Source organism: Coregonus lavaretus, assembly GCF_964263955.1.
Source record: "Coregonus lavaretus genome assembly, contig: HAP1_SCAFFOLD_231, whole genome shotgun sequence".
Taxonomy (NCBI): Eukaryota; Metazoa; Chordata; class Actinopteri; order Salmoniformes; family Salmonidae; genus Coregonus; species Coregonus lavaretus.
Window position 1 is genome coordinate 410,105 of NW_028163077.1, and position 18,240 is coordinate 428,344.

At 40.5% G+C, this 18,240-nt stretch overlaps 1 pseudogene across 1 annotated transcript in view; it reads left to right on the forward strand.

The window, feature by feature from the left end:
* The window catches only part of LOC311118520 (ABC transporter G family member 23-like), a 55,430-nt pseudogene extending 45,669 nt beyond the window's left edge, over nucleotides 1-9,761 (forward strand). The window contains exons 17-20 of the transcript in view: nucleotides 7,385-7,488; nucleotides 8,062-8,221; nucleotides 8,892-8,996; nucleotides 9,655-9,761. The product of the transcript in view is annotated as an ABC transporter G family member 23-like (transcript). The remainder of the gene's footprint in view (nucleotides 1-7,384; nucleotides 7,489-8,061; nucleotides 8,222-8,891; nucleotides 8,997-9,654) is intronic.
* The last annotated feature ends 8,479 nt before the right edge of the window (nucleotides 9,762-18,240 follow it).

The window sequence follows — 18,240 nt, forward strand, 5'->3', positions numbered from 1 at the left end:
TGTGTATATATACAGTATAGTCTAGTGAGTGTGTATATACAGTATAGTCTAGTCAGTGTATATATACAGTATAGTCTAGTGAGTGTATATATACAGTATAGTCTAGTGAGTGTGTTTATATACAGTATAGTCTAATGAGTGTGTATATACAGTATAGTCTAGTGAGTGTGTATATATACAGTATAGTCTAGTGAGTGTGTATATACAGTATAGTCTAGTCAGTGTATATATACAGTATAGTCTAGTGAGTGTATATATACAGTATAGTCTAGTGAGTGTGTTTATATACAGTATAGTCTAATGAGTGTTTATATACAGTATAGTCTAGTGAGTGTATATATACAGTATAGTCTAGTGAGTGTATATATACAGTATAGTCTAGTGAGTGTGTATATACAGTATAGTCTAGTGAGTGTGTATATATACAGTATAGTCTAGTGAGTGTGTGTATATATACAGTATAGTCTAGTGAGTGTATATATACAGTATAGTCTAGTGAGTGTGTATATATACAGTATAGTCTAGTGAGTGTATATATACAGTATAGTCTAGTGAGTGTGTATATATACAGTATAGTCTAGTGAGTGTATATATACAGTATAGTCTAGTGAGTGTGTATATATACAGTATAGTCTAGTGAGTGTATATATACAGTATAGTCTAGTGAGTGTGTATATATACAGTATAGTCTAGTGAGTGTATATATACAGTATAGTCTAGTGAGTGTATATATACAGTATAGTCTAGTGAGTGTGTATATACAGTATAGTCTAGTGAGTGTATATATATATACAGTATAGTCTAGTGAGTGTGTATATATACAGTATAGTCTAGTGAGTGTGTATATATACAGTATAGTCTAGTGAGTGTGTATATATACAGTATAGTCTAGTGAGTGTGTATATATACAGTATAGTCTAGTGAGTGTGTATATATACAGTATAGTCTAGTGAGTGTATATATATATATACAGTATAGTCTAGTGAGTGTGTATATATACAGTATAGTCTAGTGAGTGTGTATATATACAGTATAGTCTAGTGAGTGTATTTATATATATACAGTATAGTCTAGTGAGTGTGTATATATACAGTATAGTCTAGTGAGTGTGTTTATATACAGTATAGTCTAGTGAGTGTATATATACAGTATAGTCTAGTGAGTGTGTATATATACAGTATAGTCTAGTGAGTGTGTATATACAGTATAGTCTAGTGAGTGTGTATATACAGTATAGTCTAGTGAGTGTATATATACAGTATAGTCTAGTGAGTGTGTATATATACAGTATAGTCTAGTGAGTGTATATATACAGTATAGTCTAGTGAGTGTGTATATATACAGTATAGTCTAGTGAGTGTGTATATATACAGTATAGTCTAGTGAGTGTATATATACAGTATAGTCTAGTGAGTGTGTATATATACAGTATAGTCTAGTGAGTGTGTATATACAGTATAGTCTAGTGAGTGTATATATACAGTATAGTCTAGTGAGTGTATATATACAGTATAGTCTAGTGAGTGTGTGTATATACAGTATAGTCTAGTGAGTGTATATATACAGTATAGTCTAGTGAGTGTGTATATATACAGTATAGTCTAGTGAGTGTATATATACAGTATAGTCTAGTGAGTGTGTGTATATACAGTATAGTCTAGTGAGTGTATATATACAGTATAGTCTAGTGAGTGTATATATATACAGTATAGTCTAGTGAGTGTATATATACAGTATAGTCTAGTGAGTGTATATATACAGTATAGTCTAGTGAGTGTATATATACAGTATAGTCTAGTGAGTGTATATATATACAGTATAGTCTAGTGAGTATGTATATATACAGTATAGTCTAGTGAGTGTGTATATATACAGTATTGTCTAGTGAGTGTGTATATATACAGTATAGTCTAGTGAGTGTGTATATACAGTATAGTCTAGTGAGTGTGTATATATACAGTATAGTCTAGTGAGTGTGTATATATACAGTATTGTCTAGTGAGTGTGTATATATACAGTATAGTCTAGTGAGTGTGTATATATACAGTATAGTCTAGTGAGTGTATATATACAGTATAGTCTAGTGAGTGTGTATATATACAGTATAGTCTAGTGAGTGTGTATATACAGTATAGTCTAGTGAGTGTATATATACAGTATAGTCTAGTGAGTGTATATATACAGTATAGTCTAGTGAGTGTGTGTATATACAGTATAGTCTAGTGAGTGTATATATACAGTATAGTCTAGTGAGTGTGTATATATACAGTATAGTCTAGTGAGTGTATATATACAGTATAGTCTAGTGAGTGTGTGTATATACAGTATAGTCTAGTGAGTGTATATATACAGTATAGTCTAGTGAGTGTATATATATACAGTATAGTCTAGTGAGTGTATATATACAGTATAGTCTAGTGAGTGTATATATACAGTATAGTCTAGTGAGTGTATATATACAGTATAGTCTAGTGAGTGTATATATATACAGTATAGTCTAGTGAGTATGTATATATACAGTATAGTCTAGTGAGTGTGTATATATACAGTATTGTCTAGTGAGTGTGTATATATACAGTATAGTCTAGTGAGTGTGTATATACAGTATAGTCTAGTGAGTGTGTATATATACAGTATAGTCTAGTGAGTGTGTATATATACAGTATTGTCTAGTGAGTGTGTATATATACAGTATAGTCTAGTGAGTGTGTATATACAGTATAGTCTAGTGAGTGTATATATACAGTATAGTCTAGTGAGTGTGTGTATATACAGTATAGTCTAGTGAGTGTATATATACAGTATAGTCTAGTGAGTGTGTGTATATACAGTATAGTCTAGTGAGTGTATATATACAGTATAGTCTAGTGAGTGTATATATATACAGTATAGTCTAGTGAGTGTGTATATATACAGTATAGTCTAGTGAGTGTATATATACAGTATAGTCTAGTCAGTGTGTATATATACAGTATAGTCTAGTGAGTGTGTATATACAGTATAGTCTAGTGAGTGTATATATACAGTATAGTCTAGTCAGTGTGTATATACAGTATAGTCTAGTGAGTGTATATATACAGTATAGTCTAGTCAGTGTGTATATATACAGGATAGTCTAGTGAGTGTGTATATACAGTATAGTCTAGTGAGTGTGTATATATACAGTATAGTCTAGTGAGTGTGTATATACAGTATAGTCTAGTGAGTGTGTACAGTGGGGAAAAAAAGTATTTAGTCAGCCACCAATTGTGCAAGTTCTCCCACTTAAAAAGATGAGAGAGGCCTGTAATTTTCATCATAGGTACACGTCAACTATGACAGACAAAATGAGGGAAAAAAATCCAGAAAATCACATTGTAGGATTTTTTATGAATTTATTTGCAAATTATGGTGGAAAATAAGTATTTGGTCAATAACAAAAGTTTCTCAATACTTTGTTATATACCCTTTGTTGGCAATGACACAGGTCAAACGTTTTCTGTAAGTCTTCACAAGGTTTTCACACACTGTTGCTGGTATTTTGGCCCATTCCTGCATGCAGATCTCCTCTAGAGCAGTGATGTTTTGGGGCTGTCGCTGGGCAACACAGACTTTCAACTCCCTCCAAAGATTTTCTATGGGGTTGAGATCTGGAGACTGGCTAGGCCACTCCAGGACCTTGAAATGCTTCTTACGAAGCCACTCCTTCGTTGCCCGGGCGGTGTGTTTGGGATCATTGTCATGCTGAAAGACCCAGCCACGTTTCATCTCCAATGCCCTTGCTGATGGAAGGAGGTTTTCACTCAAAATCTCACGATACATGGCCCCATTCATTCTTTCCTTTACACGGATCAGTCGTCCTGGTCCCTTTGCAGAAAAACAGCCCCAAAGCATGATGTTTCCACCCTCATGCTTCACAGTAGGTATGGTGTTCTTTGGATGCAACTCAGCATTCTTTGTCCTCCAAACACGACGAGTTGAGTTTTTACCAAAAAGTTCTATTTTGGTTTCATCTGACCATATGACATTCTCCCAATCCTCTTCTGGATCATCCAAATGCACTCTTGCAAACTTCAGACGGGCCTGGACATGTACTGGCTTAAGCAGGGGGACACGTCTTGCACTGCAGGATTTGAGTCCCTGGCGGCGTAGTGTGTTACTGATGGTAGGCTTTGTTACTTTGGTCCCAGCTCTCTGCAGGTCATTCACTAGGTCCCCCCGTGTGGTTCTGGGATTTTTGCTCACCGTTCTTGTGATCATTTTGACCCCACGGGGTGAGATCTTGCGTGGAGCCCCAGATCGAGGGAGATTATCAGTGGTCTTTTATGTCTTCCATTTTCTAATAATTGCTCCCACAGTTGATTTCTTCAAACCAAGCTGCTTACCTATTGCAGATTCAGTCTTCCCAGGCTCGTGCAGGTCTACAATTTTGTTTCTGGTGTCCTTTGACAGCTCTTTGGTCTTGGCCATAGTGGAGTTTGGAGTGTGACTGTTTGAGGTTGTGGACAGGTGTCTTTTATACTGATAGCAAGTTCAAACAGGTGCCATTAATACAGGTAACGAGTGGAGGACAGAGGAGCCTCTTAAAGAAGAAGTTACAGGTCTGTGACCGCCAGAAATCTTGCTTGTTTGTAGGTGACCAAATACTTATTTTCCACCATAATTTGCAAATAAATTCATAAAAAATCCTACAATGTGATTTTCTGGATTTTTTTCCTCAATTTGTCTGTCATAGTTGACGTGTACCTATGATGAAAATTACAGGCCTCTCTCATCTTTTTAAGTGGGAGAACTTGCACAATTGTTGGCTGACTAAATACTTTTTTTCCCCACTGTATATATACAGTATAGTCTAGTGAGTGTATATACAGTATAGTCTAGTGAGTGTATATATACAGTATAGTCTAGTGAGTGTGTATATATACAGTATAGTCTAGTGAGTGTATATATACAGTATAGTCTAGTGAGTGTGTATATACAGTATAGTCTAGTGAGTGTGTATATACAGTATAGTCTAGTGAGTGTATATATATACAGTATAGTCTAGTGAGTGTATATATATACAGTATAGTCTAGTGAGTGTATATATACAGTATAGTCTAGTGAGTGTGTATATACAGTATAGTCTAGTGAGTGTATATATACAGTATAGTCTAGTGAGTGTGTATATATACAGTATAGTCTAGTGAGTGTGTATATATATACAGTATAGTCTAGTGAGTGTGTGTATATACAGTATAGTCTAGTGAGTGTGTGTATATACAGTATAGTCTAGTGAGTGTGTATATACAGTATAGTCTAGTGAGTGTGTATATATACAGTATAGTCTAGTGAGTGTGTATATATACAGTATAGTCTAGTGAGTGTATATATACAGTATAGTCTAGTGAGTGTATATATACAGTATAGTCTAGTGAGTGTGTATATACAGTATAGTCTAGTGAGTGTGTATATATACAGTATAGTCTAGTGAGTGTGTATATACAGTATAGTCTAGTGAGTGTATATATACAGTATAGTCTAGTGAGTGTATATATATACAGTATAGTCTAGTGAGTGTGTATATACAGTATAGTCTAGTGAGTGTATATATACAGTATAGTCTAGTGAGTGTATATATACAGTATAGTCTAGTGAGTGTGTATATACAGTATAGTCTAGTGAGTGTATATATACAGTATAGTCTAGTGAGTGTATATATACAGTATAGTCTAGTGAGTGTGTATATACAGTATAGTCTAGTGAGTGTGTATATATACAGTATAGTCTAGTGAGTGTGTATATACAGTATAGTCTAGTGAGTGTATATATACAGTATAGTCTAGTGAGTGTATATATACAGTATAGTCTAGTGAGTGTGTATATATACAGTATAGTCTAGTGAGTGTATATATACAGTATAGTCTAGTGAGTGTGTATATACAGTATAGTCTAGTGAGTGTATATATACAGTATAGTCTAGTGAGTGTGTATATACAGTATAGTCTAGTGAGTGTGTATATATACAGTATAGTCTAGTGAGTGTGTATATACAGTATAGTCTAGTGAGTGTATATATACAGTATAGTCTAGTGAGTGTATATATATACAGTATAGTCTAGTGAGTGTGTATATACAGTATAGTCTAGTGAGTGTATATATACAGTATAGTCTAGTGAGTGTGTATATATACAGTATAGTCTAGTGAGTGTGTATATACAGTATAGTCTAGTGAGTGTGTATATATACAGTATAGTCTAGTGTGTGTATATATACACTATAGTCTAGTGAGTGTGTATATACAGTATAGTCTAGTGAGTGTGTATATATACAGTATAGTCTAGTGTGTGTATATATACACTATAGTCTAGTGAGTGTGTATATACAGTATAGTCTAGTGAGTGTGTATATATACAGTATAGTCTAGTGAGTGTGTGTATATACAGTATAGTCTAGTGAGTGTGTATATATACAGTATAGTCTAGTGAGTGTATATATACAGTATAGTCTAGTGAGTGTATATATACAGTATAGACTAGTGAGTGTGTATATACAGTATAGTCTAGTGTGTGTATATATACACTATAGTCTAGTGAGTGTGTATATACAGTATAGTCTAGTGAGTGTGTATATACAGTATAGTCTAGTGAGTGTGTATATATACAGTATAGTCTAGTGAGTGTGTATATATACACTATAGTCTAGTGAGTGTATATATATACAGTATAGTCTAGTGAGTGTGTATATATACAGTATAGTCTAGTGAGTGTATATATACAGTATAGTCTAGTGAGTGTGTATATACAGTATAGTCTAGTGAGTGTGTATATATACAGTATAGTCTAGTGAGTGTGTGTATATACAGTATAGTCTAGTGAGTGTGTATATATACAGTATAGTCTAGTGAGTGTATATATACAGTATAGTCTAGTGAGTGTGTATATATACAGTATAGTGAGTGTGTATATACAGTATAGTCTAGTGAGTGTGTATATACAGTATAGTCTAGTGAGTGTGTATATATACAGTATAGTGAGTGTATATATACAGTATAGTCTAGTGAGTGTGTTTAGGCTCAGTGCAGAAAGGCTCAGTGCAGATAGGCTCAGTGCAGATAGGCTCAGTGCAGATAGGCTCTGTACATTAATTGACTATTTAGCTAAATCACAATGGGCCCCACATTATGAAGACAGTAAAAACATTAGCTTCTTATCCTCTATGTACTTCCTAACCGTTCTCTCTCTCTCTCTCTCTCTCTCTCTCTCTCTCTCTCTCTCTCTCTCTCTCTCTCTCTCTCTCTCTCTCTCTCTCTCTCTCTCTCTCTCTCTCTCTCTCTCTCTCTCTCTCTCTCTCTCTCTCTCTCTCTCTCTCTCTCTCTCTCTCTCTCTCTCTCTCTCTCTCTCTCTCTCTCTCTCTCTCTCTCCAGGTGTGAGTTCAATGGAGACCGTGCTGGCGTATCTCATCTCCCAGTTGATTATCATCAGCGTCCAGATCTTTCTACTACTGCTCCTAATGCTGCTTGTCTTCAAGGTGACACACACACACGTAGACACCATCCGTCTTTATCAGCAAACACACACACCGTATTTAAGGATCACTATGGAATCACCACGACAACAGCCTTTGCTTGCTGTGGCAACCGAGCGTCCATGTGCCCTCTCCATGCAGTCTATTTCTACACGTTGTCAGTGGAGCCAGATAGATAGACGGACACCCACCCCCAGGTCTCTGTACTATGACAATAGAAAGACTCAGGACGTTATGCAACACACACTATATAATTGTATACCATGACATGCTCTTTCACCTTTACTTCCTCTTTTTTACCATCCCTCCTTTTCTGTCTTTCTTTCTCTCACTTTATACTGTCTTTCTCCTCCTCTGCCACATATCCTCAACTCCTGTCCTCTCTCTCTCTCGCCTTCCTTCTCCCTCCCTCCCTCCCTCCCTCCTCCACCTCTCCCTCCCTCCTCCACCTCTCCCTCCCTCCTCCACCTCTCCCTCCCTCCCTCCTCCACCTCTCCCTCCCTCCTCCACCTCTCCCTCCCTCCCCTCTCCCTCCCTCCTCCCTCCCCTCTCCCTCCCTCCTCCACCTCTCTCCAGATTCCTAACGAGGGGAACCTGGTGTTGGTGATTGCTCTGATCGTGCTGCAGGGTGTAACAGGCACTTCCTTTGGTCTGGTCATCTCATCCGCCATCGATGATGAACAGAACGCAACCCAAGCTGCCCTTGGTATATTCTACCCCAATCTTATCGTCAGTGGTACGTCACACACTCACACACACACACACTGTCTTTTACCTCAATCTCATAGTTAGTGTTAAGTTTTGGGGGGTTTGATTTTCCGTAACTATGCCAAACTACAATAGTGTCTTCCATGTTCTCTCAATAAAGTTGAATTCAATCTTATTCAGTTCAGTTCAATTACTCTTTCTGAAAATAACACTTTCTTGGAAGGAAATACGTGTTGCCAAAGCAGATCAGTTTAGGATATGTCTCTGTCTTCTGAGATCTCACAGTCTCACAAAGGAGAACAGCACACACACATCTCACTCTCTCTTTCTCTAAGATGCTCTCTCTTTCTCTAAGTCGCTCTCTCTTTCTCTAAGACTTTCTCTTTCTCTAACTCTCTCTCTTTCTCTAACTCTCTCTCTTTCTCTAAGACTCTCTCTCTTTCTCTAAGACTCTCTCTCTTTCTCTAAGACGCTCTCTCTTTCTCTAAGACGCTCTCTCTTTCTCTAAGACTTTCTCTTTCTCTAACTCTCTTTTTCTAAGACTCTCTCTTTCTCTAAGACGCTCTCTCTTTCTCTAAGATGCTCTCTCTTTCTCTAAGACGCTCTCTCTTTCTCTAAGACTCTCTCTTTCTCTAAGACTCTCTCTTTCTCTAAGACTGTCTTTCTCTAAGCCACTCTGTTTCCTCCTCTCCCTACAGGTATAATCTGGCCTGTGGAGTGCATTCCCTATCCACTACGTTACATCAGTCTGGCCCTGCCCCAGACCTACGCTTCTGAAGCCCTACGATGCATCATGTACAGAGGTAACACACACTCACACAACACACACACAACACACACACGTTATCCAATAGCAATTAGTTACACAACACTGAAGCTTATATCCTGTCTGCACCGAGTTGTGACATCAGGCCCTATGTGTCTCCCTAAACACACACACACACACACACACACACACACACACACGTGTTACTTGATACTTTAGACACCTGATTCGTCTGGGATCAGCAGCAAAGTGTTCTAAATGATTCACAATGCCAGTAGTCACACACACACACACATACACACTTGACTTCCAGTGTCTCTGTCTGTCTCTGTCTCTCTCTGTCTGTCTCTGTCTGTCTCTGTCTGTCTCTGTCTGTCTCTGTCTGTCTCTGTCTCCTCTTCCCACCACAGTAGGGCCTGAGCCTCCATGTCAAACTGATACACACACTCTCTCTCTCTCTCTCTCTCTCTCTCTCTCTGTCTCTGTCTCTGTCTCTGTCTCTGTCTCTGTCTCTGTCTCTGTCTCTCTCTCCTCTCTCCTCTCTCCTCTCTCTCTCTCTCTCTGTCTGTCTCTCTCTCTCTCTCTCTCTCTCTCTCTCTCTCTCTCTCTCTGTCTCTCTGTCTCTCTGTCTCTCTGTCTCTCTGTCTCTCTCTCTCTCTCTGTCTCTGTCTCTGTCTCTCTCGTCTCTCCCTCAGGCTGGGGTCTCTCCAGGATGATTGTGTGGCGAGGCTTCGCTGTCACCCTGGGCTGGAACACTTTCTTCGTCATCCTGGCCATCGTCATCCTCAAGCTGAGGATGTGAGACGCCTACCCAGGGAAGATGTGTGCATATATAGTGTATGTGAGTGTGTGTGGGTTTTGTGTGGGAGTGTCAATGTAGTGAGTGTGTATATAGTGTGTATATATACAGTACCAGTCAAAAGTTTGGACACACCTACTCATTCAAGGGTTTTTTCTTTATTTTTACTATTTTCTACATTGTAGAATAATAGTGAAGACATCAAAACTCTGAAATAACATATATGGAATCATGTAGTAACCAAAAAAGTGTTAAATCAAAATATATTTGAGATTTGAAATGCCAAGAGTGTGCAAAGCTGTCATCAAGGCAAATGGTGGCTTTTTGAAGAATCTCAAATATAAAATATATTTTGATTTGTTTAACACTATTTTGGTTACTACATGATTCCATATGTGTTATTTCATGGTTTTGATGTCTTCACTATTATTCTACATTGTAAAAATAAAGAAAAACCCTTGAATGAATAGGTGTGTCCAAACTTTTGACTGGTAGTGTAGTCTAGTGAGTGTGTGTAGGGTCAGTGCAGATAGGGTAACTTTCCCCCTCAGTCACGTTAGTTTGGCTACTCAACCTATCTATGTGTCACTCACACATAAGTTCACCTCTATTCCCAACCAATCAGAATGCTTGAAATGTACATCTGGACACTGCACCCGCCCACTCAGGTGTTATGAGCGTAATCATCGTCAGAAGAGTAATCATCGTCTGAGGACTATTATTGTAGACAATAACATGAATGGGTATACGTTTACAGCAGGATTCTACTGTACTGCCGTTATAAGTCTAATGTTAGTGTGTTTTCCGATACTGCTTTGGATATTGTTGATAGTTAATTGCCGTAAGTGCCATCATTGCATTGGTTGTACAGGTGTTTTATGTAGGAGATTTGTTATATTGGTAACACAGGGGTCGAATTGTTAACAGTTAAGAAGGTGCATGCTTTTATGTAAAAGCAGTTGTTAATTGGTCAATTCTGAGGAGTCCTGGGAGGCTTAGGCCTATGGCCAGGGTGGAATTAAAACACAATTCAGGTGTATTCAGGATGCAAGGACAAAACAAGATACTTGAGGCAAGGGGCATTTAAATGTATCCTTCTCTAATTTTTTATGACTTCAACCAGGACATAAAACATTCAATTGCCTACAAAAATGTTAATGCCTATAAAAATGCATAGCCTCATTACTTATTTTCAAACGCACAACTAGGTTGTCTGACAGCTCAAACTGAATTCTTCCGCTGCTCTATGTTCGCTACATACTTCATTGCGGAGAAGGAACTAACGTCCGTGGGCATGGCGTAGCTTTTGGCCGGGGCAAGGAGCTTGGGTAGCCAGGCAAACTACGCATATCCAAACTAGGAAAATGCGTGCCTTATTTCAATGTGTTGTTTCAGTTCCATGTGTCATGTCTTTCTGGAATGGCCTTTTTTAGAAATATTCATTGGGAAAATGTTTGGTCTCTTTTAACTAATAAGATTAAAGACGTTTCATATAAATGAATCCACAAGTGCTACCCTACTAAACATTATCTAAATATTAACATACAGTACATTGATGTTTCTTGTACCCTCTGTAATGATCAACCGCAGACTGCTTCACATTTAGTTTGGTATTGCTCTTATCCCTGGAAGCTGTGGCAAGATATCTGGAGATTTGTTTTAGATCATATACATGCACATGTTTCCCTTCTGCTTGAAAATGTGATATTTGGTTTTAAAAGTATAGCAAAGCCTTTCTTCTTAATCAACCATATTTTTATTTTAGCTCAATTCCATATTCATAAATGTAAATGTATGCGTCAAAAACCTCTGAAATTTAACAATATATAAACAACATTTCTTCTTCTCATAACAAAAAAGCAAACAAAACTTTGAATGTAATTTTGACAAGGTGTTTACATAATGTTTCATCTGTATTCCCCTGACTGTTGTTTGTCATGTTTGGATACTCTGTTGTGTACTCTGTTTGTTTTTCTATATTATATATTTTGAATTGCTTTACAATAAAATTAAATGAAAAACAACTAGGCATATCAGACTACAAATAAGCGGTTAGTTGCCCTGGCAACGGGGAAGAAGTGGAATGATATAAGAAGCATGGAGAATAACAGTAATGTTCTTGCTGACACAAGCAAACTAAATACCCCATATTTGAGCCCATTGTCGGGAATGAGAATTGGTCCACTGACTTACATTAGCTATTGCGAAAGACCTAATATGAAACAGATGTGTGGGAAATGTGGCTTAGTATAGGTTGGAGCCAAAAATGCTGACCGGAGCCTGCATTTAGGCCTATTTTAAATATTGTTCATTGAGATATGTTAAATATACCATCAAAACTTGGTTTTAGGAAATGTTTGTTGTTTTGAAGCAAATTTCCTGCAATTCTGCATTGTGTAACATGACTCATGAGTCACGACATCTTTTGGGTTGAATATTTTATGGTAATATGGATAGGGAAAATAAAGTGTTGACTATTTTCACAAATGTTATTCTGCTAACAAATTATAACGTTAGAAACCAGATTACCAGACCATATAAAAACCACGTTGAACCGCACCCCCCAGCCGAATCACGATTGACTCCTGATTGGTCAACGCCACCCACCATCTGCTCGCTGAATGGGCAGAGTTCTCCATTTTAGACCAATAAGAGGACGCAAACGGAGTGTGTAGGGAAGCAACAAGCCGTACCAGGCCATTGAGCCTGAGAAGGGAGATGTTGAGATTAGAAAGAAGGAAGAAGTGGGAGTTTTGTTTTGTCAATGTACTATTTTTATTTGGGTGGATTAAGTTAGTTTCCCTATCACATGGATTTTCTTTTTACCTTGTTTTGGTTTTCAACCCGTCCAGTTGGTGGGCAATACACATCCAGATTTCCATACCTACCTTGTGCCACACAGGGTTATTCGGTAATACCGGCACTGAACACAAGGGGTGCTGTTTTTAAACCCATTTACATTTACATTTACGTCATTTAGCAGACGCTCTAATCCAGAGCGACTTAAAGTTTGTGAGTGCATACAATATTTTTACATACTGGCCCCCCTTGGGAATCAAACCCACAACCCTGGCATTGCAAACACCATGCTCTACCAACTGAGCTACATCCCTGCCGGCCATTCCCTCCCAATAAACCCCACTGATACTCAGTAATCCGATGGTTAGCAACGTACAAGTACATTAAAAATCACATAGAGAACGCTAACTAAATGCTAACGAGCGCTTTGCGAACATTTTACAGTCTCAGATCTAAACTATACTAGTAACTAAAAAATGCTACTCAGTTTTCTGCACGCACAAAACAAATATTAGACAGCAAGGCTCTTGATCCAGGAGGAGATTCTCTACTGTTGCCAAGCGAATGCTTGGTTTTGGAGGAAGCTAACCACTTACACTACATGACCAAAAGTATGTGGACACCTGCTTGTCGAACATCTCATTCCAAAATCATGGGCATTTATATGGAGTTGGTTTCCCCTTTTCTGCTATAACAGCCTCCACTCTTCTGGGAAGGCTTTCCACTAGATGTTGAAACATTGCTGCAGGGACTTGCTTCCATTCAGCCACAAGAGTATTAGTGAGGTCGGGCACTGATGTTGGACGATTAGGCCTGACTCGCAGTCGGCGTTCCAATTCATCCCAAAGGTGTTCGATGGGGTTGAGGTCAGGGCTCTGTGCAGGCCAGTCAAGTTCTTCCACACCGATCTCAACAAACCATTTCTGTATGGACCTCGCTTTGTGCACGGGGGCATTGTCATGCTGAAACAGGAAAAGGCCTTCCCCAAACTGTTGCCACAAAGTTGGAAGCACAGAATCGTCTAGAATGTCATTGTATGCTGTAGCGTTAAGATTTCCCTAAACTGGAACCCTTCATTTTAGACCGTTAAATTAATAGTTATTAGATATCTAGTTGGCAAACATTTAGTTGTGAATTCTATACTGTAATTAGATTTTATTTTACAAGGTAAGTTGACTGAGAACACATTCTCATTTACAGCAACGACCTGGGGAATAGATACAGGGGAGAGGAGGGGGGATGAATGAGCCAATTGGAAGCTGGGGTTGATTAGGTGGCCATGATGGCCAGGTTGGGAATTTAGCCAGGACACCGGGGGTTAACACCCCTACTCTTACAATAAATGCCATGGGATCTTTAGTGACCACAAAGTCAGGACACCTGTTTAACATCCCATCCGAAAGACGGCACCCTACACAGGGCAATGTCCCCAATCACTGCCCTGGGGCTTTGGGATATTATATATTTTTTCAGACCAGAGGAAAGAGTGCCTCCTACTGGCCCTCCAACACCACATCCAGCAGCATCTGGTCTCCCATCCAGGGACCGACCAGGACCAACCCAGCTTAGCTTCAGAGGCAAGCCAGCAGCATCTGGTCTCCCATCCAGGGACTGACCAGGACCAACCCAGCTTAGCTTTAGAGGCAAGCCAGCAGTGGGATGCAGGGTGGCATGCTGCTGGCACATGCTGCTATGCTGTTGGCACATGATGCTGGCACATGCTGCTATGCTGCTGGCACATGCTGCTATGCTGTTGGCACATGATGCTGGCACATGCTGCTATGCTGCTGGCACATGCTGCTATGCTGCTGGTACATGCTGCTGGCACATGCTGCTATGCTGCTGGCACATGCTGCTGGCACATGCTGCTATGCTGCTGGCACATGTTGCTATGCTGATGGCACATGATGCTGGCACATGCTGCTATGCTGCTGGCACATGCTGCTATGCTGCTGGAACATGCTGCTGGCACATGCTGCTATGCTGCTGGCACATGATGCTATGCTGCTGGAACATGCTGCTATGCTGCTGGCACATGCTGCTATGCTGCTGGCACATGCTGCTATGCTGCTGGCACATGCTGCTATGCTGCTGGTACATGCTGCTGGAACATGCTGCTATGCTGCTGGTACATGCTGCTATGCTGCTGGAACATGCTGCTATGCTGCTGGTACATGCTGCTATGCTGCTGGAACATGCTGCTATGCTGCTGGAACATGCTGCTATGCTGCTGGCACATGCTGCTATGCTGCTGGTACATGCTGCTATGCTGCTGGAACATGCTGATATGCTGCTGGAATATGCTGCTATGCTGCTGGAACATGCTGCTGGAACATGCTGCTATGCTGCTGGAACATGCTGCTATGCTGCTGGTACATGCTGCTGGCACATGCTGCTATGCTGCTGGAACATGCTGCTGGAACATGCTGCTATGCTGCTGGAACATGCTGCTATGCTGCTGGAACATGCTGCTATGCTGCTGGAACATGCTGCTATGCTGCTGGAACATGCTGATATGCTGCTGGTACATGCTGCTATGCTGCTGGTACATGCTGCTATGCTGCTGGTACATGCTGCTATGCTGCTGGCACATGCTGCTATGCTGCTGGAACATGCTGCTATGCTGCTGGAACATGCTGCTATGCTGCTGGAACATGCTGCTATGCTGCTGGTACATGCTGCTATGCTGATGGCACATGCTGCTGGAACATGCTGCTATGCTGCTGGAACATGTGACAGGTGACTGGGGACTACCGGTAAGCTTCATAATGAAACATTGTGACAGGTGACTGGGGACTACCGGTAAGCTTCATAATGAAACATTGTGACAGGTGACTGGGGACTACCGGTAAGCTTCATAATGAAACATTGTGACAGGTGACTGGGGACTACCGGTAAGCTTCATAATGAAACATTGTGACAGGTGGCTGGGGACTACCGGTAAGCTTCATAATGAAACATTGTGACAGGTGACTGGGGACTACCGGTAAGCTTCATAATGAAACATTGTGACAGGTGACTGGGGACTACCGGTAAGCTTCATAATGAAACATTGTGACAGGTGACTGGGGACTACCGGTAAGCTTCATAATGAAACATTGTGACAGGTGACTGGGGACTACCGGTAAGCTTCATAATGAAACATTGTGACAGGTGACTGGGGACTACTGGTAAGCTTCATAATGAAACATTGTGACAGGTGACTGGGGACTACCGGTAAGCTTCATAATGAAACATTGTGACAGGTGACTGGGGACTACCGGTAAGCTTCATAATGAAACATTTTGACAGGTGACTGGGGACTACCGGTAAGCTTCATAATGAAACATTGTGACAGGTGGCTGGGGACTACCGGTAAGCTTCATAATGAAACATTGTGACAGGTGACTGGGGACTACCGGTAAGCTTCATAATGAAACATTGTGACAGGTGACTGGGGACTACCGGTAAGCTTCATAATGAAACATTGTGACAGGTGACTGGGGACTACCGGTAAGCTTCATAATGAAACATTGTGACAGGTGACTGGGGACTACCGGTAAGCTTCATAATGAAACATTGTGAAAGGTGACTGGGGACTACCGGTAAGCTTCATAATGAAACATTGTGACAGGTGACTGGGGACTACCGGTAAGCTTCATAATGAAACATTGTGACAGGTGGCTGGGGACTACCGGTAAGCTTCATAATGAAACATTGTGACAGGTGGCTGGGGACTACCGGTAAGCTTCATAATGAAACATTGTGACAGGTGGCTGGGGACTACCGGTAAGCTTCATAATGAAACATTGTGACAGGTGACTGGGGACTACCGGTAAGCTTCATAATGAAACAGTGTGACAGGTGACTGGGGACTACCGGTAAGCTTCATAATGAAACATTGTGACAGGTGAATGGGGACTACCGGTAAGCTTCATAATGAAACATTGTGACAGGTGGCTGGGGACTACCGGTAAGTTTCATAATGAAACATTGTGACAGGTGGCTGGGGACTACCAGTAAGCTTCATAATGAAACATTGTGACAGGTGGCTGGGGACTACCGGTAAGCTTCATAATGAAACATTGTGACAGGTGACTGGGGACTACCGGTAAGCTTCATAATGAAACATTGTGACAGGTGACTGGGGACTACCGGTAAGCTTCATAATGAAACATTGTGACAGGTGACTGGGGACTACCGGTAAGCTTCATAATGAAACATTGTGACAGGTGACTGGGGACTACCGGTAAGCTTCATAATGAAACATTGTGACAGGTGACTGGGGACTACCGATAAGCTTCATAATGAAACATTGTGACAGGTGACTGGGGACTACCGGTAAGCTTCATAATGAAACATTGTGACAGGTGACTGGGGACTACCGGTAAGCTTCATAATGAAACATTGTGACAGGTGACTGGGGACTACCGGTAAGCTTCATAATGAAACATTGTGACAGGTGGTTGGGGACTACCGGTAAGCTTCATAATGAAACATTGTGACAGGTGGCTGGGGACTACCGGTAAGCTTCATAATGAAACATTGTGACAGGTGGCTGGGGACTACCGGTAAGCTTCATAATGAAACATTGTGACAGGTGACTGGGGACTACCGGTAAGCTTCATAATGAAACAGTGTGACAGGTGACTGGGGACTACCGGTAAGCTTCATAATGAAACATTGTGACAGGTGAATGGGGACTACCGGTAAGCTTCATAATGAAACATTGTGACAGGTGGCTGGGGACTACCGGTAAGCTTCATAATGAAACATTGTGACAGGTGGCTGGGGACTACCGGTAAGCTTCATAATGAAACATTGTGACAGGTGGCTGGGGACTACCGGTAAGATTCATAATGAAACATTGTGACAGGTGACTGGGGACTACCGGTAAGCTTCATAATGAAACATTGTGACAGGTGACTGGGGACTACCGGTAAGCTTCATAATGAAACATTGTGGCAGGTGACTGGGGACTACCGGTAAGCTTCATAATGAAACATTGTGACAGGTGACTGGGGACTACCGGTAAGCTTCATAATGAAACATTGTGACAGGTGACTGGGGACTACCGGTAAGCTTCATAATGAAACATTGTGACAGGTGACTGGGGACTACCGGTAAGCTTCATAATGAAACATTGTGACAGGTGACTGGGGACTACCGGTAAGCTTCATAATGCAACATTGTGACAGGTGAATGGGGACTACCGGTAAGCTTCATAATGAAACATTGTGACAGGTGAATGGGGACTACCGGTAAGCTTCATAATGAAACATTGTGACAGGTGGCTGGGGACTACCGGTAAGCTTCATAATGAAACATTGTGACAGGTGACTGGGGACTACCGGTAAGCTTCATAATGAAACAGTGTGACAGGTGACTGGGGACTACCGGTAAGCTTCATAATGAAACATTGTGACAGGTGAATGGGGACTACCGGTAAGCTTCATAATGAAACATTGTGACAGGTGGCTGGGGACTACCGGTAAGCTTCATAATGAAACATTGTGACAGGTGGCTGGGGACTACCGGTAAGCTTCATAATGAAACATTGTGACAGGTGACTGGGGACTACCGGTAAGCTTCATAATGAAACATTGTGACAGGTGACTGGGGACTACCGGTAAGCTTCATAATGAAACATTGTGACAGGTGACTGGGGACTACCGGTAAGCTTCATAATGAAACATTGTGACAG